Source organism: Anser brachyrhynchus (assembly GCF_964034855.1).
Source record: "Anser brachyrhynchus genome assembly, chromosome: 12".
Lineage (NCBI taxonomy): Eukaryota > Metazoa > Chordata > Aves > Anseriformes > Anatidae > Anser > Anser brachyrhynchus.
The window spans coordinates 4,845,731-4,869,008 of NC_137707.1; the positions used below are offsets into that span (position 1 = coordinate 4,845,731).

Here is a 23,278-nt window from a genome sequence, read left to right on the forward strand (position 1 = left end):
GTCGCTGCAGTTGGTGGTGAAGTCAGGGGGATTTGCGGGTCGTTCTGCACAATAGGGTCTGCTGGCATAAAGCTTCTGTCTGGAACATCTGGTACAAATCTTGCCCTAAATTTATCATCGGAATTCAGAGCAGGAACTCCAGACTGAGCTCATCCTTCTTATTTTTAAGCAATTCACACATAGTTATTGTAGGACTTTTGCTCTAAACACACCTCTCAGTCCCAGGGAAAAGCAGGGTTCCTCAGGACCTGCACAAGGGATTCAGCCCTGACCCAGAATATCTCTAATTCCTCAAGAGCAATATGTCACAACAGCTGCCTAAAAATTATTCCAGACTAGAAAAAAAACAGATTAGGCAATTAAACTGGCAAAATACCTCCAGTCATGAAGAAATTTAATGATCGTTGAGTTGGGGGCTCTTTGTGCTTTTTTCCCTATTTTTTTTAAATTATTATTATTATTATCAGAATGGATTAGCTCTACATACTCTTATCTTATTTGCAAGCTGAAGAATTATAGATAGTAATTGGATAATCTCTCAATTATCCCCAGTGACTTAATTATCATCATTAACTGCATTTATTTCACTAATTTGGAGGATTTCTTTGGGGGTTTCATTCTCCAGGCCTATTAGTTTGACTGATAATGGGGAATACTGGCAATACTAAGGCAGAATTCTACAATTATTTAAAAGATAATGGGTCATTTCTTACAAAACACAAGAAAAAAAAGAAAATCCCATTCTATTTCAGGAATATGTCTAAAATCAGAACTTTCAGCTATTGCTTGGTACATTTCCGATTATGTAAATTACAAAGTTTCATCTCTATTGCATTGAGTTTCTGAATTTGCAGTGAAATTTGTGTTATACTACAGCAAGAAATGGCTATTGTAAATTGAAAGTCAATGCAAACAGCAAACATAATGCCTGAAGGAGAGAATGTCACGATCTGAAATTTAGGAGGTAATGCAACATCTTTGTCTGGCTGGTGCACTTATATTTGAGCATAATTAAAAAGCCCTGGAAGTGAAACTAATTCCTGCAGCTTTATACCAGCAGATGGATCTCCCAACTAATGAAAGGATCTCATCCACGTCTCATCCACGTAGTCTCCATAGCGATGGCAAGTGCAGGGGGCTTTGAGCCCGGTCTTGCTGCTGTTGAGTTACAGAGGATGGCTTGGCCTTGGTATCCAGTGCTGCTGTCCTTAATATTTACGTACACACATGACAGCTGATCCAGCACTGGCAAACAATCGATAACATTCCCTATTTCTTTCCACCCCAATTTTCCTTTTTTTTTTTTTTAATGAGCCCGAAGCAGAAGAATATAACTGTTGGAAATTGCTTTACATTAGTTGATTATCTCTGGCTAAGTTGAGAGCATTTGGCCTCGCTTATTTGAAATAATTGAACAGGAGAACCCCATGGAGGGTGGTAATTTACAGGGGATAGTCTCAATTGTGATATGTACATATTGCGAGCAAAGGGTGGGGGAACTGCCAAATATATTTAGATAAATCTTTGAACTGCTGCTTGTTATTCCAGGCCATATCTCATTTCAGCAGATCAAATGCTGTTAAAATCGCCAACACTCTCATATTAGAAACAAAATCATTCAATGCACTTTGTCTAGTCAGAGCCATGCAACCTAAATTTTCAATGTAGCCTACAAATGAATTGAAATGTGCTATATATGCATATGTATTTGCACAGCTTATGTGAGGTGCTCTATCGTAGGTGCGGAGGGCTGTTCTTTCCCTGCAAGTTCTCCAGGCAATTTCCTGATGCTCTCTCTTCATGCTGCCCTGTGCCATCAGTCACCATGCCACCACCTCCCAACCCCAGCACCATCAGGTGTCTTCGCTGTCTGCTCCAGGAGCCCTGCAAGAGAGGCACGGCAGGTTACGAGCACTTGCTACTGATGCAGCTTTTGATTACCTGAAGGATTATCTTGAGTTTCGATTATTTTTCTTTTAAATTATAATCGGTGCAGTGCTATGCTATTTCAAGAACCAGATACCCGTTTTATGCCTAAATATTGCCTTTTGGGTATGACGCAGGAGAATACTCACACTTCTGCCAATATCATTCTCATATGCAAGTAATTGGTTTTCCCAGGGTTATTTATTTAGACTACTATTTGATACCAGACTGCAATTTTGTTGTCTTCAGTACATGTAAGACTATTTTTTTTCTGTTAATTGTCCTTTGAATTCTATTCTTTCACTTAAACTAGAGCCAGAAGACCAAGACCAGTCATAGATCAAATGGCAATATCTACTGTAAACCCATGTAAGCCAATGGATTATACAAGCAGAGAATCTGGGTTCAAATATATTAGAGAAGGAGAGAAATAAATCTTACCTGTGCTGAGAGACTGCATTAGCTTATTGTGCTTGTAAGACTTTGAAAAAACCTAATATAGATTCCTGTAGTGGATGAGCACAGGGAGCTCCATCATTTCCTATGCGCATTTGGCAAGCCCAACCGCTACAAAGTCAAGCTTCTTTGTGCTTTTATTTTTCTGCCTTACTAGGCGGTGAGTTTGCTCACATGGAAGTTAACTTGTTAAACCAAGCTTCATCTCAAAGCGAAGGGAGCTCAAAGGAAAGCAGCCTGATTTCAATGTGGAACAGTGATGTAAAAATTTAATGTAGTTTAGCTAGTGGGCTTTTAAATCAAATCTCTGTTTAACACTCTTCCTGAGTGTCCCCTGAATAGATAGGGGACAAATGTAGACAAAACTTGCTGTATTTTCTGTCATTCAATAGAAAACACAAGGCATGAGGTATGAAATGAGGTAGAATTTTAGCTGGGGGCACTAGGAGATGCCCACCCATGCTGCAGCTCATCATTTCAGCTCATTTCAATGTTTCCAGAACAAAATTTTCCCCATAGGCAGACCTGCAGATATCCCTGCTCAGTCTCCTGACACCCAGCTTCTCACTCAGACCTGGAGCAATTTGATAAGGTGAGAAGCTCAGCTCTCCGCTAAGATGCTTCTGGCTTTTCTCATTGCAGAGAAAAGCCTGAAGGCATGAAGTGGGGATATCTGGGAGGCTCAAAAGCCAGATAGCAAAATAAACCTCTTGCCTCCAATATTAACACTCAAAGCCTTTTCTCACAATACTGAGGAGTGAGGGTGGTGTCATGATTTGTGGGGAGACCTGAGCACTTGTAATTAACCGTGCTGCTCATCCCTAAAGAAGGAGGCACTGAATCCCATAAGGTTTAGTAGCCTCAGTGGGAAATCAGAGGTAGAAAGCAGGAGGAACAAGGATAGCATATTCCAGCCATTTCCTTGCTGTTGCTGCTACATGGGGTTACAGCACTGGAGGATTGTATTTAAATCCCCAAAAAGGTTTTCAATTTAAAAAATAAAAAAATAAAAATATTCAGGTTTTGTAAAGTTCAGCTTCAGTGTAATCTTCCAGTGACTTAGAAATGTAATTATAAAGCCAATTGACAGCGCCCTTTAAGATATGTCATGTAGGAAAATTAATTTTAGGATATTTTTTTTTCTAATTTCGCTGTCACATCTTGGGCAAGAGCAAAGCTTCTGAAGACCCAGGGTACTGCTCTATAGGGAGAGGGAATAGCGGGGCAAGGGCACGCAATCTCCTTGTGTTCCTCTCTTTCTGCACCTCACTTTGACATGGTGTTGGATCACAGGTTGGGTGTTCTGTCTTCCCAGGCCTTGCAGGCAGCACTGAACATGGAGTGGGACTAACCTGCTCCGTTTATCACACCAGGGAGGTGGTGTCTAGGTGGCAGCACACAAGCCCTTTGGGATGAGGGGATGCCCGGGGTGGAGGCAGGGATGTGCAGGTCTCCTGCGTGCTCCTCCCTGCAGCCTCACCTGCTTCCTGTGACCCGAGCGCAGCCTGAATTAAGTTGCTGCAATGTGAGTTGCACAAACACAGACTAATATAATTTGTCACAATTAGGGGTTGATTGGATGTTTTCATTCAGGGTGATCCAGGCCAAACGGTTACAAATGACCTCTTCGCCACAGAGCACAGAAGAGCTTTGCAGGGAATATCTGCTATAAATACTGGGAAATGCTCACCAGGTCATGGCTGGGAGCCCTCTCCCCAACCAAGGCAGATGCCCTAAAATACATGTCCCCTTCAAAGCTCCCACAGCAGCAGACACTTCCCACCCAGGCAGCCCCTCAGCCCTTCCTCCCCTTCTCACGGCTGGAGAAATCCACCAGTCCCCAAAGCACGCTGCAGCACGTGGGGCCATCAAAGCTCAGGAAAGAACAAAGAAATGGAGCTGGAGGCAGGGCTAGGTGCCACAAAACATAGCTAAGCTTTCAGGTTGCCTTGCTGTTTTGGTGGCCAGGGCAGGAAGCATCTCTCTCACCTTGGCACTCTGCATCACGCGCGAAACAAGTGCTGATAATGACGGGATGACCGCTCGGCTTTCCTCCACTTGCAAACAGTTGGTGGTAATGATGTTCATTATGCATTCAATAGGCTATTTTACAATATGAAGTCATTTAGAAAAGGATAATTAGTCCACAGCTTGCTTTTCATTTTATTTAATTTTCTTTACTTCTGTTTGGAAAAAAAAAAAATGTATGTAGGGATGGTGTTATTTTTGCAGCAAGCAAAATGGAGCTGTTAGATTTATGCTCACTCACAAGAGATATTGTGAAAATGGTGCCTTGTTTTTTGCTGAATGATTTCTCGCAATTGAGCATCCAAAAGCGCATTTTAATCTCAATGTATGCTTTGCTATTGTATCAAATTATGAAAAGCAGGCATGGGAGGCTGCTCAGTGAAGAATCTTCTTTTCCATTAATTTGGATGTGTTAAGTGCACTATCAGAAGCCAAAAATATTCTTGTAAAAATAAGACTGTGCAATGGGGTTTCTTCCTAGGGCATCAGTCAGCTACCAGCGTTGCTAAAATTAAACAGGGGTGAAAGAGTAATATCTCCAGTTAACAGCTTGTTTTGGTTGTGTCTGTTCGTTTGATCTTATGGGGCAAGAACCTTACAGACCTACCGGAGCAGAAGATTCGGGGCTCTGAATCCTTTCTTGCACTCCCAAATTCCTTTGCTTCTGTTACAACAGCCCAAAACAGAGCAGTCCCTGTTAAAAAGGCATTCAGGCACAAACCGACTTTTCAGTGAGCCAGCCCGTGAAATGACAATCATTATGCTCCAAGATGATATAAATATATTAACTTACATATTGGCAGCTGCAGTGCAATGAGCTGATTGCCCAGGAAAGATGCTTCGTTATGTTCTTCTGCTGTTGGGGAATAATGCATGCACCCCGGCTGCATCACGCAGGGCAGCCTGTGGTGCCATCCCCGGAGATGTCGCTGCTCCCTGCATTGCTGCAGCCCCCATTTGGAGCCAGAGCCCCCCTGCACTGGGCTCCTCACCCCCTTTTTGTGGGATGTGCTTCACGGCCGGGCAGTGGAGGGCTCTGAAGGTAACTGGAGCCGACGGGTTTTCTGTTTCTGTTTAAGGGAAATGAAATTCGTATGTTTGGGAAAAGATAACTGGAACTGCTTTGGTGCACGGAATCGCTTTCAGGTGACTGACCTATTTATTGAGAGCCCAAATGTGATTTTAGATAAGTAGTCCCTTGAGTCTCTGGCCAACCACCACATTAGGAACTTCCTAAAGGTGATGTCTCCTGTACAGTTAGAGTCAATAAGGCATGAAAGAAATAAGATGTGAAACACTGTAATGTATGAAATACGAATTACACAGCAGCCTTGGATTACAGCAAGTCCAGCCGAAACGCCTGGTTCTCCCCTTTACTTTTATTTCAATTAATATTCCTCAAGCAACAGCAAAGATCGATTTGAAGTAGAGAGCACAGAGAGTCATGGGAGCTTCATTAGCATGCAAATCTGAGTGAATTCATTAGCCCTGCAACTGATGCTGATGCTCCTGGAAACTAGTAAAAGAGTAAAGTCTGCAGAAGTAAATCAGGCCGTGCTAATGAGCCTGTTAATAAAGCTTTTGTAAGCCTTTTCCAGAGCCAAAGTGACAAAGCACACTGTCAACATTAAACCTCTGGTACTGTGCCTTAGATGAGGGACACTTTTTTTTTTCTTTAGTGCTGGGGAAGAAAGCAGAGAACCGTAGCAAAGGTAGAGAATGAGACAAAAGCAGTTACAATATTTCCTCATCAGAGATAAAAGTATTGTGTGGTTGCAGAAAAGAGACAGCATGACAAATGCAAGTGTGCAAATAAGATCCATTTGACTGAAATTATATTTTAAAGAAAAACAGGAGACCAAATTTTTCATAATGGGCCTTTCACCTTCCGGCTGTATGTTCTCATTTTCCTTGCGCCTTATTAGGCATAATTTCAGGATTGCATTTTGTCTCATCTCCTGCTAATCACGCAGCAATGTTTACAGCACGAATGCGGTGCCATTGCAGCACCTCCTCGCTGTGCAGGTGCTTTGTGTCAAAAAACATTGCCTCTGGCCAGCTCTGGGGCTCTGCCACCTTCCTTACAGGTCTGAAAACACCCACTCCAGGACAGCCTCTGGTCATGGCCCCCACCTGTGAGATATGCTGAACTGGGGCCGATCTGAGGGGCTCGGACAGACCCAGACCCCTAAATTATGGGTTGTGTGCTGCAGGGAAGGGCTGGGGCCCAACTGGCTGCTGGTGCAGAAGGGAAGGGGAGCGGACAGCTATGAGCAGTACGTGGTCTCAGGACGGTGCTCTTCTTTCTTCTAATAGAAGCAGCGCCCAGGAGGGGAGCTCTTTGTCATTAACGGTCTGAAAAACCCATTTCAGTCCATACGGCGTGATGTGCGCCCCTTCCCTGCACACGTATTGCTGGTTTTAGACCCTCGTGGTCACAGCTGTGGTTTGGATACATAACATAGTCGGCTATGTTTAACCTGAAGATCTAAGCTTCACTTTTGTACCGAAGCATCTCCTCCTCTACCTCCCATTTTGCAACCGCTTCGGGCCGGGCAAAGTTAAAGATCTCTTTTCCCTGTGATCGTACCAAGGCTGTAAGTTCTCCAGGTGGGAAATACATCGCGGTGCCCCAGCCAAGGGACCTGCCATGACCTGCCGGGCACCGAGCGATGCGAGCAGCCACCTCCCCCTCGCCCTTGCATCAGCTTCACGTGGCGTCAACAACCGCAGCACACAAAAAGGCTGCCGGTTCGCTGGGCTCCGAGGCAGAGATAAGCGGGAGGCTGGTTAGAAATCTACTTGGTTTCTTTTTGCAGCAACCTCTTTGTGTAAAAGAGCTTGATACAGGGGGGAACCGCTCGCTGCTTTCTCATCAAGTGGGAGAAGAAGTGCTTTTATACGCAGACTGATGGAAAACTACCGGAATGCTTTTCTGTTTCCCTCTCTAACCTTTAGTGCTTTCTGGTGCCTTAAAGGGAACAAAACATCAGTCTGGAAAAAGGGGGAAAATATATCAAAATGTATTTGGAGATAATGGCAAGTAATACAATAGACAATGCAGCTGGGCAATAAAAAGAGAGGCAAGGGGAAAGCATCAAAAATACCGCGAGAGAGTGGAAGGAAAAAATATGGCAGAGAGGAAAGGTAAAAGCAAGGAAATTAAGAAAAAAGAAGAAAAAAAAAAGGCACCTGCATAATGGGGTGACAAAGGACAAAGAGGGAAGGAAGGGAAGATAGAGCAAGAGTGGTGGAAGAAGAATGACGAGGAGGCACACAGTGACTGATGGAGCAGGGTCGCGGGCAGGCACGAGCAGGGAGGAGAAATGGGGTGGAAAGGAAGTGAAGGGAAGTGTGGAGTAGCGGCGATGTTGCTGACCTGTTTTTCTTTTAGCTGAAGAGAGGTGGCAAATGTTTGCATTAATAATGCTAATGCTTGGTTACCCGAGGGGAGACAGAGCGGGGCAGCCGGTGTCGGGATGCTGTTTGATCAGCACCACAGGCTGAGCTGTGCTGAGCCTCTCGCACAGCCTCCTCGGACCCAAGGGGAGGGAAGGCACTGAGAGGTAAAGGATGCCAAGCTCTGGGGTAGGACCCACTGGGCTGGCAGCACACCTGGGGCTTGCACTGCCTCCTTCAGTGCTCATCACCTGCCCACCTGGCTTATTGCCCTTCACCTCCTGGTGGCTGAATTTGATTTGGTATAAAATAGGAGATCTTTCTGCCTTGTTTTCACACACAAGTTCACCCAGGTAGCTCATCCTCCCTGTAATCTCATAAGCACAGTGTCATAACGCTTGCGCTCAGCCACATTTCTCATAGCCTGCTGCATTTTTACATTGCACAGCAATCGCAGCTCTCAGTGTGCCACGTTTTAGGTGCAATCTCACTGGTGTCTTACATACCAACTGCACCATCTGTTTTGATTCCTCTTTCTTTTGTATTACATCACAGCATCATGTTTTCTTTCTTTCTTTTTTTTTTTTTATTTTTCTTTTTCCTGCAGCTGCAAAAGCTTTGGGAGTGTTCCTATAATAACTCCCTACAGCTTGGTTTAGCAGATATTTGGGTTCTTTCATTCTTAGCTGCCAAATTACATTTGGTTATCAACATGCATTATATCTGCTGTCAATTAGCTGTTATCTAACACTGTGAAATGACTTAACTCCTTCGGTGTGTTGTGAGATCTGTCCCCAACCAGCACACCACTCAGCTTGCATCAGCTTGCAAAGATCCAGGTAATTTTGTCACACTTATATTTTTACTAGCACTCATTACGGCTAAAGGTCAGTTGTGTTTCCACTGTAAGCCTAGGGATAACGGCATGATCTAGCAAACTCTTTCTCGTGTAAAGTTAACAGGACTATTTGCATAAAAATCCTTACTCGAGGAGTAATTTGCAGGATCACACCTTTAAAACCCTAGCCTTAGGAGTAAGGCAAAAGCTGGAACCTGGAACAGCAATCTTCCAAAGCTGTATTTTATCAGAGAAAACGATGAAAATTTAATGAGGAGAAAAAAGATACTTAATGGCTGTAGGTAGTGTAATTTCAGCCATAAAAATGGGATCGTCTTGTAAGGCACCGTGCTGTGGCCTTTCAAATCAATGCTAACAGTGATAACAGCCTCAGTGGTAGGAGGGTGAAGATCTACAAGCTGTCGAGCAGAAGTCCCAGCCTGGTGGCATGTGGCAGGTCCGTAACTCAGCCTGATGGACTGCTTAGGTGAGTGACTGGGGCGTCGTCCTCCACAAAATCTGTGCTTGGCTGCAAAGTCTTTGCATGATTGTCTTTCACAAACGAACGCAGTGAAACCCAACTAAAATGCGTGATGGCCTTGGAAGCAGGGCCAAAGCTCCTTGCATCTCAGGAGGGTTTTCATCTGCTCTCACAGCAAACACTTCAAGTGTCTCACCAGCTCGGTTGTTTATAATTCAGGAGACTCCCTGGGCTCAAAGCTGCTAGCCTTGAAGATCTGTTTACATTTTAAAATATATTCTAAAGTTGGAATCTGTGGGACAATTAAGAGAAGTTAGGTAGGCCAAACAAAAAAGGAATCAAAAAAGTTCTTTAGTAAGTCTTGGGCGAATATTTCCACATATTTTCTTGAACGGCCCAAGTGACACATTCTAGCCTTCATACCCCAGGTTACACCTGAGAAAGGCAACAGCACTTTCCATCCACAGATGGATTTGGCCCTTGGAGAGGAAATATTATTCCTGGACAAAAGCACTGCTTTATTTTCCCAGTGTACCAAAATTAGAGAACCCCCTAGTGCTAAATAATTTTGTTCTGCCTCGCTGTGAAAATTCCCAGTGTTCAATAACCCTCCACAAGTTCTCATTTTATCCCCGTAGTGCAGGGCTCCTGTGGTTATATGTCAGCTGCAGCAGTGGTAAACATGTACACACTACTCATTTAAGAGCTTTTAAAAGACTTCTTACTGTGCCCAGAAATTACACCTGTGCTTTCTTACTTACCCATGCTGTCGCCTTTGTTTCTCGGGCTATATTAAGCCTTTTTTTTTGCTCCCCTTTGAAAGAGTGGGAGAGTATAAACATCTTTAAGTTCTGGCTTTCCCTCCACCAAAAAAGTTGTGCAGAGGGACAGAGCCGTTCAATCTGAACAGAAGGAAAAAGGAGGGTGAAGTAGGGCTGGCAGAAGACATCTGCCCCTCCTGAAGACACTTGACTTTTCAGGAGCTCCGTGCTGCTAGCTGAAATCCTTGGCAGCTGCAGTGCTTAACTTCTCCGACACAGAGACCTGTGATATTCAGACTGTGCCTTCTATATCTAGAGACGATGGAGAGAGACAGAGCACAGGGCACTCTGCGGAGCTGCAGTGGCTGCAGGGAAGGTATATGCAAGGGTGCAATGAGGCATTGGCCTCTAATGAACTTTTCCATCATAGGGGAATCTTTTAATGTTAAAGATGATTAGTTAGAAACACGAATGAGAGGAGATGTGGTAAGCAGCATAAAATGCCACATCTGAAAGACTTTTCGATCTGTTTGCATTACACTGCTAGAATAAGGGAACTGCAATAGAGGTTCTGCTAACAGCAGTGGTCGAATTCTCCACTGGTCTCATTTGTCCAAGATTTTATGTGGGAACTCTAACTGAAACAAAAGGACAAAAAAAAAAATTATACTAAAATATCTCCGATAAGATAATTGTACTTGGAATGATGTGAAGTTGATCTGTGAAGCTCTCTAATGAGTATGATTAAAAAAAAAAAGGCTCTTGAAGTAAAGCGGTGGTGTAGGGCAAATTTGGCACCTCTTGTCTTATAGTGACAAAAGTGCTAATAGTGAATTTTCACTCGCCCATCAGACCCAACTCGTCCTTGAGGACATGAATACATTTTTCTTCATGCAGCCACTAAGGCTCACACATAGCTGTTCTCTATAACCCTAACTGGATCCTCGTAAGATCCTTCAAGACAAAAATGCCCATTATTAATTAAAGAAATGTTCCTATTTTTTTCTAGCACTGCTTGGATACTTGGTTCAGAGCATGATTTAACATACTTTGGGCAGGAAAACTTGTGCCTGAACTTTAAAGTTCACTGAGTTAATCTGATCCAGCCCATCCCAGTGGCTCTCCTGTAAGAGTCCCTGAACATATGTGGTGGTGGTGTTTGCTGTCTGTTCTAGATCCCAGCCTCAGCAAGCTACCATCTTCCATAGATTTTTATGTATTTTTTTTAATGGGGATGGATCTAACTTTTTCCCACTGTGTGCCCAGTTTGCAAAGGCTTCCTTGGGTTTTACTGTTAAACATTTTTTACATGCCTTTGTCAAGAACCTACTCCAATACAATTAAAAATAATAAAGCTCTTGATCTGTATTTCACAAATATTAGAATAATGCCTTGAAAACAGCTGCAATAATTATGTTTACTTGTTAAGAAATGCCTTCTGAACCCCACCTCCATCCATTGCAGCTTTCGAACCTCTGACTGCTCATGCTGGGAGTTATCGGCACATCTCCTCTTGAGCTCAGATCCTGCTTCTCCACGCTGCAAGTGAAATTATCTCTGTATGTCTGCACCCATAAAGTGAAGTGCACTTGTGCTTCCAACTTCCACAGAGTGTCAGACAGTTAGTTGTGGTACTGCTCCTATTAACGCCTGCAATTAGCACTGACAAAAGTGCTGTTCCACGGCTCCCTGAAACTGCTCTTCTTTGATTGGTATTTTAGAGAATCCCAGTGCAGTTTAATATCTCCCTGGTAGTCGTGTTTCAACAGAACAGTGAAGTTAGTGAGGCATGACAGTGCTCTTTTTTTCTAAACCTATACTGAACATCCTTAATCAAGCTTTGCTTTTTTAAAAATAATGGGTCTAATTCTCTTTAGGCGTACGGTGTATTCATGCTTGTGTAATTCCATCAGGCCATATCCTCAGCTCCTGTAAGTTGGCAGAGCTCGTTTGATTTCACTTAAATTCCAGGAAGATTGGTAATAGTTGAAGATTTGGGCTGCTGATTTCCAAGCTATTCCTGATACATTCCAGTCTGAGAAGATAATGTGTCCCAAGTTTTGTTTTTTCTGTGTGTGTGTTTTGTTTTGTTCTGTTTTTGCCATTAGATCCATTAAAATAATTCCACACTCTCTACTTCATTTACAGCAAACATTGCACAAAACACATCCAAGCTACTGTTTGTGGGGTTTTGTTTGTTTGTTTGTTTGTTTTTTATTTCTGGGTTGTTGAGCTCTCTCCATTCCTGTTAATCCTGATATAAAGCTCTATAAACTCACACACCCAGCAGCTCCTGGAAGCATCGACTCGTCTCCCTAAAGGACCATTAGGAGAGCCAGTCCAATTTTTTGTTTTGTGTTGGTTGTTTTTGTTTGTTTTCTATGTTTTGTTGGAGTTTTCTAAATTAGATATCGTCTGCCAATCTGGAGACATATGATGACATGCAGCCATGACTAGATTACTATGTCTGGAGAATTTCCAGGAGGAACACATGTAGATGCTTCAGCATCTCTCTGCCACAGCCCAACAGACAGCATCCTCAGCCTCTTCACTTACAGGGTCCTGAAATGAAGTAGCTGTGTTGTGTTTTTCTCTTTTCCTTCATTCATTCCTGTGTTCAGTAATCATACGTCTGCAGGTAGCAGCCAGCATCTATGGCTCTGGGGATAGCAACAGGCAGGTAACAAAAGTGAAGAGGACAGAGTCAGCTTGTTCATTCTTGGTGTTGTCAAATTTGTCTTTAGTAAGATCCTGGTCAATCTGAAATGCAAGAAAGATGTGAACCAAGAAAGAAATGTGTTGAAGGGCTGCTGGTTGCAAGTCTGTTCCCAGGATCAGAGAGCACATATTTATACTGTTGGTGCAGTAGCTTGTCTGATATTGGACTGACGTTTAAATTAGGTACAGACTTGGTGATAACTCTGGTTCCACCTGGAACTTCTGAGTGCAGTGCAGGGCAAAAAAATAATGATGTCTGTAGCAGTAGATAGAGATGTTGTTACTAACTTTGGTACAGCAATGGGTAAAACATTACACAGGCTGACAGATGAGAGATTTTGTTGGCTTCAGATGCAAGAATAAGGAAAACAAGACTTGAAATTAACTTCTTTTGATACAAGCTGTCACACAGGAAGCTTCCAAACACCTGTAAAATCGGTGTGATTCCCACTGGTGGCTGCACCCGGTACTTCAACATAGAGATATGAACTGTGGCAGCTGAGCTGTAGCTCTTCAATAAGCTTTTGATAAACTTGGATTTGTACAGATCATGAATTTATAGTGTGCAAACTTTTTCAGAAGGAACTCACCTAATTGTTGGTCTTGCATTCAGAGACGTAGCTTGTGGTCTATATTGTACCACGCTGGCCATACATTCCTGCAAAAAGTACCAAGATACCGGCCAATATATCTCTGGGACTTCCACATAATGATCTTCCACAGAAGGAATCACTTCAGCACTTTGACACTCTGAAAGCTGTAAAATCAGTTGCCACAAAATGCTTCATTCTTCCCAGTTGTGCTCTGATGTCTTCATTGTCCAGAGCCTCCAGAAACAGGATATTTCTCTGATTCAATTAAAACACACTTAGCTTTCTAAGCTCTTCATTTCTGTATTGTGTTTGGGGCTTGGCTGCACAAGTCAGAAGAATTTCATTTCATCCCGTTTGGAGGACATACCCTGGCATTTCAAATGTCTCCCTTCCTGTAGGATTATTGCCGTCATTTATCATCCGGTATAGGCTGTACATTTGATGGTATGAATCCTTGCTCCTGACCCTGCCAATGACATTAATAGAGAGAACACCACACTTTTGTGCAGTTGTTTCCTCTCGAATGCTATTCAGCCTCTGATAATGATTCGGATGAGTAAATCGGCACAATTTTGTGGAGGGCTGGACTTCTGCCAGTTGTGACTTGCTGATTTTTCAAGCATTTACAATACTGATGTTTTTCTCCCCCAGCACTAAGCCTTTCCCAGGATGACTCCAGCCCTGGAGAGGACAGCTTAGTCCCTGCTGACACCCCCACCCTGCCATTCCCCCCTTTGGGGACAGTGAGAGAGAGAAGGGCTCAAACCGACACCTATCAACTGTGGAAAAGCTGACACAGCATCCTCCCTCCATCCTCTTCCCAAAGCTTTCGTTTCCCCATGATGTTAAGAGACGGTTTTGCTATTATTTTCAATGTGGTTGCTAGCCTACATAAGAGCAGGACCAACTATGACTATAAACTCATGACCACTTTTTAGTTAGCTTCAGTTCAATTCACATATTACATCCTGAGGTGTAAATCAGAACTGAGTTACACTGAAATAAAACTAGCTTGTGTTAGAGGGGAAAAAAAGAAAAAAGAAAAAAAAAAAAAAGCTCAGATAGGTCTAAATTGCCCTGCTGCTCACCAAAGTGCTCATCATTGCTCCTTTCCAGCAGGGCAGGAATTCTCCAGGGCATTAACTGTTTTCTGTTGTGAATAGGATATATCCGCTGAAATTTGGAGGATTTCAATATGCTGGTTCATGAAATCAAGTGCAGAAGGACAGTGCCCTCCCTCTGCCCACAGTACATGGCAGTTGAACTCATAGAAATAAGAGTTCTTGAAAAACGCATGGTGAATCTACATAATTAAAAATCTTTCCTGCTGGGGGTTAATGATTTGGGTAGATTAACTTGATAATGTAATGTGAAATGTCGAAATCAAGAGTGTGCATCCTGAATACTGGTGCAGCTCTGCAATGGGAGACAATTCTAAGTAAATAACCAGAGAAAGTATTTTGCAATTAAATTAAAGATGTTTCCAAACTACTGTACTTTGCTATAAAAAACCATCATCTTGAAAAGTCAAGTTTCATTTATTTTAATTAGTGCTGTCATGAAGCATTCCATTTGGCACACACTGACTAACAAGCCCTTTTCCAGACACCAGTTTGAAATGTGTGCATCAGAAAAATCATCGCAGCTCGTTCGTGTGGCGTCTTCTGGGCCAGTCCTCAGGTAGCTGGGATCAGCCTCACCCCACCCAGGACATTGCAGCACCGTGACTGGAATCAGGTGGAAGCAGAGGCTTTCTTCCCCTGGATCTGCCTTCCGAGGGGTGATGGAAAGGCTGCTGACATCAGTTGGAGGATTCCTGCTGTCTTCAAAAAAAAATCCAGGCTCAAAACTGTGTGTGCTGGGCTGAATCTCCACTCCCCGTCACTGTTCTCATGCTCGAGTTGTTTAACAGGAGAGGGATTGGTATCAAATTGATGGGAAGCCAAAGTGGTCTTGATCCTCCTCGGAGACTTACTGTTGAATTGCATTATATATAAGCAGAGAAGCTTTTTTTATTATTAATGGGATAGAAAATCAGAACCACCAAGGAAAATTATATAACTTCTATTAAGATGGACGAGTTGGGGCTAAGTCCACGTATTTGCAACAAGAATGTTCTCTGCAACTCCTGGAAAAGTGCTTTGTCCTCCCTAGGGAAGACCTCGCCTGGGAAAAATGTCAAGGGAAATGCCACGAACCCCTCCTGGGGCAGCATCCCATCCTGGCGGGCTGTTGGGTGGGCAATGGCCACATACCTGTGGGCACCAGGCTGCCGTGGGGGGTGGTCTGCAGCAGGGTGGTCAATGTGGGGCTGCCAGGAGCTGACCTCCCCTGTGGTCCTTTGCTTAAATTCCCCTCTCTGTTGTCTGACTTGTTTTCAGATCTGCCAAGTATTGCAGTTACTTCCGCATGTCCAATGAGGGGATTATTTCGCAGGCTTAAATCTCACTCCTTAAAAAAAAAGAAAGTACACTGATAAATACCTGTTGTCTACATGGGGAGGCTGGTAAGGAATAAGCCAAAGCGTTAGTGTGAAGGGCACTGTCAATTCTGTAGCAATGCCTCTTATTTCACAGGGCTAACGTCACATCCAGAGTGCTCAAAGCAGTCTTTGTGCGGCACAAGGTATCCTCTGGGGAGCGAGCGAGGAGTAGCTATTCTGAGCTGTCCCCTTATTTAGGTAAGCCACATACATAAAATCTGGTTATTCCCTTTTAATTTCATCCTATTGCTCATAGCTAAAGCCCCTTGTTCCGCCTTAATTTATCCCTTCTCTCCGTTAACATCCTTCAAATATTTCCAGGCTCTTTCCCCTTCCTCACCGTTTAGCCACGCTTTAATCTCACCTATTTATTCATTCATCATAAATCAATCTCTCCTGCCCCCTAATCAGCTCAGCACCACTGCTCTGCTCGGAGCTTCCTCTGGTTTGCAGGCTGCTGGTGAGCAGGACGGGGAGCCCAGCAGCAGCACCACGCAGGATGGTGCTGAGCATCCACCCCACAGTGCTTGCTCTCCCCTTGCTGCCCCTCCTGCACTCCTGTCACCTCCGAATGCAAAACCCAGGGTTGTTTTCTTCCTGCTGGCAGCCTCACATATCTTTTCCCCATTACTGTCATTTCGGAAGGAATACGGGCATCACAGAATGGCTTTGTCTGGATAATAATAATTTTAATTTCCTCATTCAGAAGCTCCTCTTATCTTCTACCTGCGCGTAACTGATTGAGCAATAAGGACATTCCCTCTTTCCTTCTCACCTTATAATAAGCACCAGTACATCTCTGCCAGTTTGAAACTCAGCAAGTGTGCACTCTGCACCTTCAAGTGGGTCCTAATCCAAACATTATATGGCTGAAAGCATTCGAGTGCTTAAAGGATGCTCAGCTTTTTCCCTGCTCCCCAGGGGTAACACACACAGACGTACTCGGCAGCAGGTCCCTCCCCTGCATCTTGTACAGCAGCAGCATGACCTCTAAACAGTCTCCATCTACACAGACTCCTGCGTCTGATTTCCTCTCCACTGTTAATCTGAGGTCTTTGTGAAAACTATTGCTGTTAGGTTGTCTTTTGCTGGTGTTATTCCCATGCTGAATGTTTCTAACACTCTCAGCTACTTTCATCTTGGCACCCCAGAGTCAGCTCTGTAGCCCCTTTACTTTGAATTATGCCAACCTACAAAATCATCCCTTCAGGTATGTCTGTATCTTTCTTTGTGTTGGCATTCAGTAGAGGTGATGGGTGGGCTGGCGCCCGGCTTAGGCACCCAGGAGCAGACAGTGTCAGATTTGAAGCCCAGAGGTTTACTTTGCCAGCAGGCAATGGGGAGCGCGTGGCTGGAGGCAGGGGTCCGTGTTGCAGGGACTGCTCTGAACAGAGCTTCAAGCACTCGACCACCCGCAGAGGTGGCAAGCTGTACTGGGTGATTGCTCTGATCTGTCCTAGTCCTGTGTTTTTACCCTTTTCCACCTTGATTTGCTTATGTTTTGCCCCATTCTGACTCCCCCACACATCAGAGCTCACATCACGGCGGTGCTCCTGCCCAGGTTCTCCCTGCCCTCTGCCTCCAGCGCCCGCCCTCCCGGCCCCGTTAGCTCAGCTCCCTCCCTGCCCACCTCACTTTCCGCTTAGTTTAACGGAGTGAGATCCTGATGAAGTCAGAAACAACTACTGCAGCTGATGTTTCCCCAGTTTCTCACACAAATCTGAAAATTGGACGGGATCAGAGGCTCCTACCCTGCACTTAAATTGAGCCTTTTCTCCGGGTGTTAGTATCGCTGTCTTCTTCTGCACCAGGGTTGCGTGAGCTGATTTAGTTTTTTCCTCAGCAAAGACGGACTGAACTATTCATGGCAATGTCAGAGATCAGAGGGAGAAGGAAAGAGCTAAAACGAGTGGGGAGCAGAACCGGGGCAGTGGGAAGGAGGCTTGGCGATAAAAGAAATTGGTGGAGATGACAGCGAGACGAGCTGTGATCTAAGCCCTCCCCATACCTTACGTTTTTATATGTACACTCGAAACATATTTCAGGGATTGAGAGTGTTTTCTCCTTTCTGGAGATCTATTTTGTCATTACTTTAGCTGACGGCAGCTGGGGAGAATGAAACACTTTGGTTAGCCTCAAACACCTGGCTAAGTTTCCCTAGGTTGAAGCACAGCGATGTTTTATTACAGCTGACACCAATCGAGGCAAATGGACAAAAGTGAGCATTTTGATTTGGGATCCATGAAAGAAGGGGATAAGTGAAGTGAATTTGGACTCGCCGGACGAAGGAAGGGGTAGGTAACTTTCATGAAGAGGTTTATCTTATCAACACCATTTGCTTTGGGGGTGACGCTTTTTACAAGCAATTCTGTAGCTTCTACAAAGCTGTTGTGCCAGGGTCAGTGTTTGGTACTGCCTCTGCCCCTGGGGTTTCACAATGCAGCCAAGGTCATGGGAAACTGGGGTTATGGGGGGGGAGAGGTTAGAAACAGAGAAGCTGTCCATCACAGATGATTGAGCACTTGTGAGTCTGGCCCCAAAAAGATTAAATTATGGTATGTTTGCTCTGAGAAGGCACCACAACAGGTCATTGTCCCATCACACTAACTAGCACACAGCGTCAGAAAATCACCATGAATATACTGTCCAAAGGTAAGAGAAATAAACCCTGTCCATTCAGCAGGTCCTACCCCAGCCCCTGTTGCTCTAAATCACCTCAAAACATCCTCGCGAGGCATTGAGCCCCAGGAAAACATTACAAGGCATCAATGATCAGCCTCGACGGACAGCCACAACAGCACGATAACAGCCCTTCAGCCATCGAGGCATCCTTCAAAGCATCGCTGGGCAGGGGATTTTTAAAGCAAGATGTGATGTGTTAGAGGCTGAACTCAGTTTTACGGCAGCAAAGCCCCTGCCATCAGAGGAGCAACCCCAGATTAACATCGGTGGGAATCAGCCCTGCAGCACCGACAGGGAGCTACAATGGGGCTGGAGCAAGCATCTGTGTTGACTTGCTCGTGTGAAGAGGAGCGGGAAATGTTTGCAATGAAATGTGAAACTGTTTGAAATTCACAGTTTGTCATAGCCCATTGTGAATTCAAGAACAGGCCTTTTTTTCAAAGGAATTTTTTTGTGATGGCATATTAAGAAAAAACAGGCCACTTTCTAGTAAAAATGGCGAGGGAAGCAAGCCTGCTCCTGAGCGATGCTTTGATAATATGAGCCCATTTTCCATGGCTTTGGCATTAAAAATACAGAGAAGTACACACTGTCCAAAATCTGCACAGAAAACAACCGTGTTGTCAAAGCTGTGAACAAAGAGAAATGGGAGAAAAGAGGAGAAACACATTTATATCCTTATTTAGGAGAACGCTACCTAGATATTTGCTTGTGTTTGGGGTATCTCAGGACCTGATCCACATATCTGTGCACTGGGGAAGAAAAGTCCTGAGGGCTACACCCAGGTCACTGTAGGATTCACTGCTCTGACCTAGCACTAAGCTGGTTGGTTTGTGGCAATGAATTACACAGCTTTTCCTGTTCACTCCTGTGGCATTAATAGCAGCAAAATCAAGTTGCCAGCAATCCCCACGCCTTATGCATCCGGACCAACCCCACATTGCTGTCCTGGGGTGGTTGGAGTAGGGGGATTTGTTTGGGAGGATAAAGCAAAACCTTGCTTTGTTTTCCTGCTGTCCTAAATTTCGCCCAAGTAGCTTTGCCTCAGCGCTTTGAACTTGGCATAACTCTTTAAAATGATGGGGGGTGGGGGGAAATAAAGGAAAAAAAAAAAAGGAAAAAAAAAAAAGCTTTATTTTTTTTTTGTCCCAAAAGCAGGAGAGGGCTTTGCTGGAGCTTACCCCCTGAGCCCCCCGGGCAGTGTGGGGCAGGGGATGCGGGAGGCACAGGGGCACCCCTCGGGTCATGCCGGTGTTTGCGTGACTTAACAGTGACATCCAGCGGTCACCGAGCTCCGCTGCCTTGTCCCGGTGCAAGCCCAGCCAGACCTCGGAGCATCAAACCATCTCCAAACCCCCCCGGTTTTTCGTCGGTTTTATAACCCCCACGTGTTTGCAGTATCGAGAATATTGTTCATAATTAAGCTGCGATAAACGTAAACATAAATCAAAACCCTGTTAAACACTGAATCACAGAAACTTTTCCTTCTAGTGGTTATTGCCCTAAACAGAAAAATAAGCAGTTTTCATCTCAAGTTTAACATTGCAGACATATTTTCACATGATAATTTGGTTTTCAAAAAAAGTCTAACTGTGAAGTTTAATGATACCACATGAAGCAGCTTGTCAGTTCATATTTATATTCAAATCTGAGCCTTCACAGTTCCCAGTGTGTTTCTTTAGTATTTTGTTGAAGATATTCTGACAGTCTTTCTCAAAACTGTCTCTAGGAGAAGCAGCATGAAAACCTGCAAGGAAACAAAAAGCTTCCTACACTTCTGGCTCAGGATTTTGATGCTCGAGGAGGAGACTTCTATCTGCCACCCACGCGCGAGGCTGAGGCTCGGAGGCTCAGACGCTTGGCTGCCGCAGCGCAGCCCTTCTGGCTGTGCCTTTCATGTCCTACGAGCGACGGGCAAAGGACCAGAGGAATCTCCTGAGGTTAAATAAATGGAAATTTGCAGCACGGGAAGCTGCAGCCACCAGCACCTCTGAATCCTCCCGTAGAGGTCAGGTGCCAGGCCGGGGGCTCCCCTCTGCCCTTTCGGTCCCCCCTTCCTGGCTGCAAGCCCAGCTGGCTCTGCGTAGGCAGAGGAAGAGGAGTTTGGCTGCGGGTTTCCTCGTGCTGCTCTCAGCACTGAGATGGATGCATTCTCCAGCCTCCTGCTTTCCAGGACCTGCCTTAGCACAGGTAGCAGAGCCTGAGCCGTTACTCATCATCTGCTGCTCGGCGGTGAAGAATGGAGGTCACTTCCCCGCTGACAGGGCTCGGAGAGAGGAGGTCTTTCTCCTGCCCTCGTCCTGGGTGGGGGCACGTCACCCAGCCCAGCCTGGCTGCTTTGTTTAAAGGATTTCTGCCTGCCCAAAAGCCACACACACTCCGAATGGCTCCCCTGTTGCTCTCCAAACCCCTTCAACTCCTCAGCTGGTGCAGAAGGAAAAGAGCCAGGTGGAAGCGGTGGAGGTGCCTGATAGGACAGGGGCATCCCAACACATGGCTGTGTGAGACACTGAGGGATGGGAAGGAAAAAGCCAAGGCTGAGCCCTGCCTCTCGTACGCAGATCCTCCTGCCTAGAGCCTCCATGTGAACCCCATGGTTTGTTGGGGAGCTCGGGAGCCTCCTTAGCCCACCCTGTCTGCAGAGGAGCTCGCCCCGTGTCCCTCTGGTGCTAGCATCAGCCCCACTGCCAGGAGCCAGATGTATTTCTTTGTAATATAAGTCATGGAGGGTCTAAAATGACTGCAGCTGCTAATGCATTAAAAAAAAAAAATGCTTGCTACCTCTGGGGTGTTGACGTTAGATGTTCTTTTCAGTCTCTCCTTAGCTGACAGCTGTGTTTCACGATCTCATGTCCACAAAAGCAACCTTTAATCCTGATAAGCCAGCCTGAGCAACCTCCCTCGCAGACCCTCCATGTCTGTGGGTGTTCATTTGTCCTGGTTTTCCCCTTTGTCCATGACCTTGGGCAATCCCTTTGCTCCCTCCTGCACTTTGCTGTGTAACAGTGGGCTAGAACTCGCAGAGGTGCAAGCAGTGACACCATGGGCACAGTGCGTGGGGGTCTGGGCACCAATCCCCCCCTGCACCCCATGTCCTTGGGCCCACCAGAGCCACCCAACCCTGGGCTGCACGAGCATAGCTGCTGCATCCTGCAGCCCCAACCGCAGGTGCCACGCACTAATTCCTGATCAGCTTTTAATGATCCCAAACCCCTGCACTGACTCAGGCGACAGCTAAATTTATCCCAAGGTTAGGGTGACTCTGCTGTACCAAAATCTATTTAAAGTCAAAGCAAGCACCTCATAATAACAAGTTATTATACAACTCTAGAGACTAGGCAGCTTCCCATATTCTTTTCTTTTTTTTTTTTTTAATGTAAAAGGTAACATATTTTCATATTTTGTGTGTGCTAATTGTTGGGAACGCTGTCAGATGGTTCAGCAAATTGAAAATGACAACATCAACCTGTTCAATCCATTAAAATCTCTCCAGGATCGTAAGGGACATTGTCAGCCAAGTAATGCTGGCATCCCCCTGGTAAAGCCATCTTGCTCCTTATTAATGACTGGCTTCAAAAATGAGCAGATTTTCTCATCGTGCACAGCTCCATCACAATATCCAGGAGGGGTACAGGCACAAGGTGAGGAAACCCAGAGGTTAAAAGAGAAGACTTTCATCCCAGTGCAGACTTAATGAAGAGAATGGATGAATAAAATTTAAATAGGCCCCAGGCCACCCAGCCAAAATAAAAAGTTGGGAATAGCTTTCTCCTTGTCCAAGGACCAGTGCGGGAGTTTAGAGGGACTATGGTGCCAAATCTGGACCAGCCTTTTAAATAAGAGAAGTAATAATCTTTTGAAAAACTCCTGAGTCACATCTTCAGGAGAAGGTAAGGAAAACATCCACCCCAAGCCCACAGTTATTCAGATGTGTGCAGTCCTCTTGGGGAGTCAGGTGTTTAATACCTTGACCTGGACCTTAGCTTCTTTGTGCAGAAACACAAGCCAAAGAGCTGTAGAGATAAGTTAGTGCAGTGCTATGCCCAAGCCAATATACCATGGTATTTATTTCCACTAGTATTTATTACCTTGGCCATGGTATTTCCCAAAAGCAGAAAGCAACTGTGTAAAACTTCCAGACCAGAATTTCTGCCTAGCTGGGACTGAAGGCAGAGAAAACTTGCATCTGTTTTCATCCATCCTGACAGACACTTACAAAATCATTTTGTTTTTGAATACATTGCCACAAAGCTGTTAGTTCGCGGTTAGTTCGTGTGAGCCTTTCAAGCCACCCAAAATCTAAGCACAAGGGTCCCGGGATCCTGCCCAGCTCATGGTAAGCAAGGTCCAATTCTCCTAGAAGGACAGCAGGACCAGCTGAATGTCACAGAACAAGTGACAGATCATTGTCCTGGTACTGACTTACCTCTAATACTAAAATAATAATTATTTTCACCTCCCTGGTATTTGCTGCACTCTTTTTCTCTAAGATGCTCTTGTGGGTATAAAAATCTACCGGGATGGATCGTTGATGGAGAGAGAACATTAATTTTAAATCATTGTGGGAAAATGGCTACAACACAGGAGAGGAACACAGGGTTGTTATTTAAGAGCAAAATTACCATTGTTTTGTGGTTTAGGGCTGCGGAATGTGCCCCAGGAATTGCACTTTTTCTCCTTCAGTATCTCAGCCACTTCATGCTAGTGGCTCACAAGCTAAGCTGCTGCTCTGGGAGCATCGCAGACTATTAGTATTTCTTTATCTTTCATTTATGCCATCTTGTTTGCTCTCCTGGGCTGCTCTAAAGCAGGCTGACATTGCCAAAGAGATTTACTGCGTGTACTTTGTATACACTTTAATTAGGTCTCCATTCATGTCTCTCACCTGACACTTACATAAGAAATCACTCATAA

The 23,278-nt window shown here is 44.8% G+C and overlaps 1 long non-coding RNA gene across 1 annotated transcript in view; it reads left to right on the top strand.

The window, feature by feature from the left end:
- LOC308176331 overlaps positions 1–22,838 on the top strand; it is a 94,228-nt gene extending 71,390 nt beyond the window's left edge. Inside the window, exons 7-10 of the long non-coding RNA XR_013938233.1 lie at positions 1,741–9,134; positions 15,777–15,880; positions 17,872–17,976; positions 20,094–22,838. This is a non-coding gene — a long non-coding RNA (uncharacterized lncRNA). The remainder of the gene's footprint in view (positions 1–1,740; positions 9,135–15,776; positions 15,881–17,871; positions 17,977–20,093) is intronic.
- The last annotated feature ends 440 nt before the right edge of the window (positions 22,839–23,278 follow it).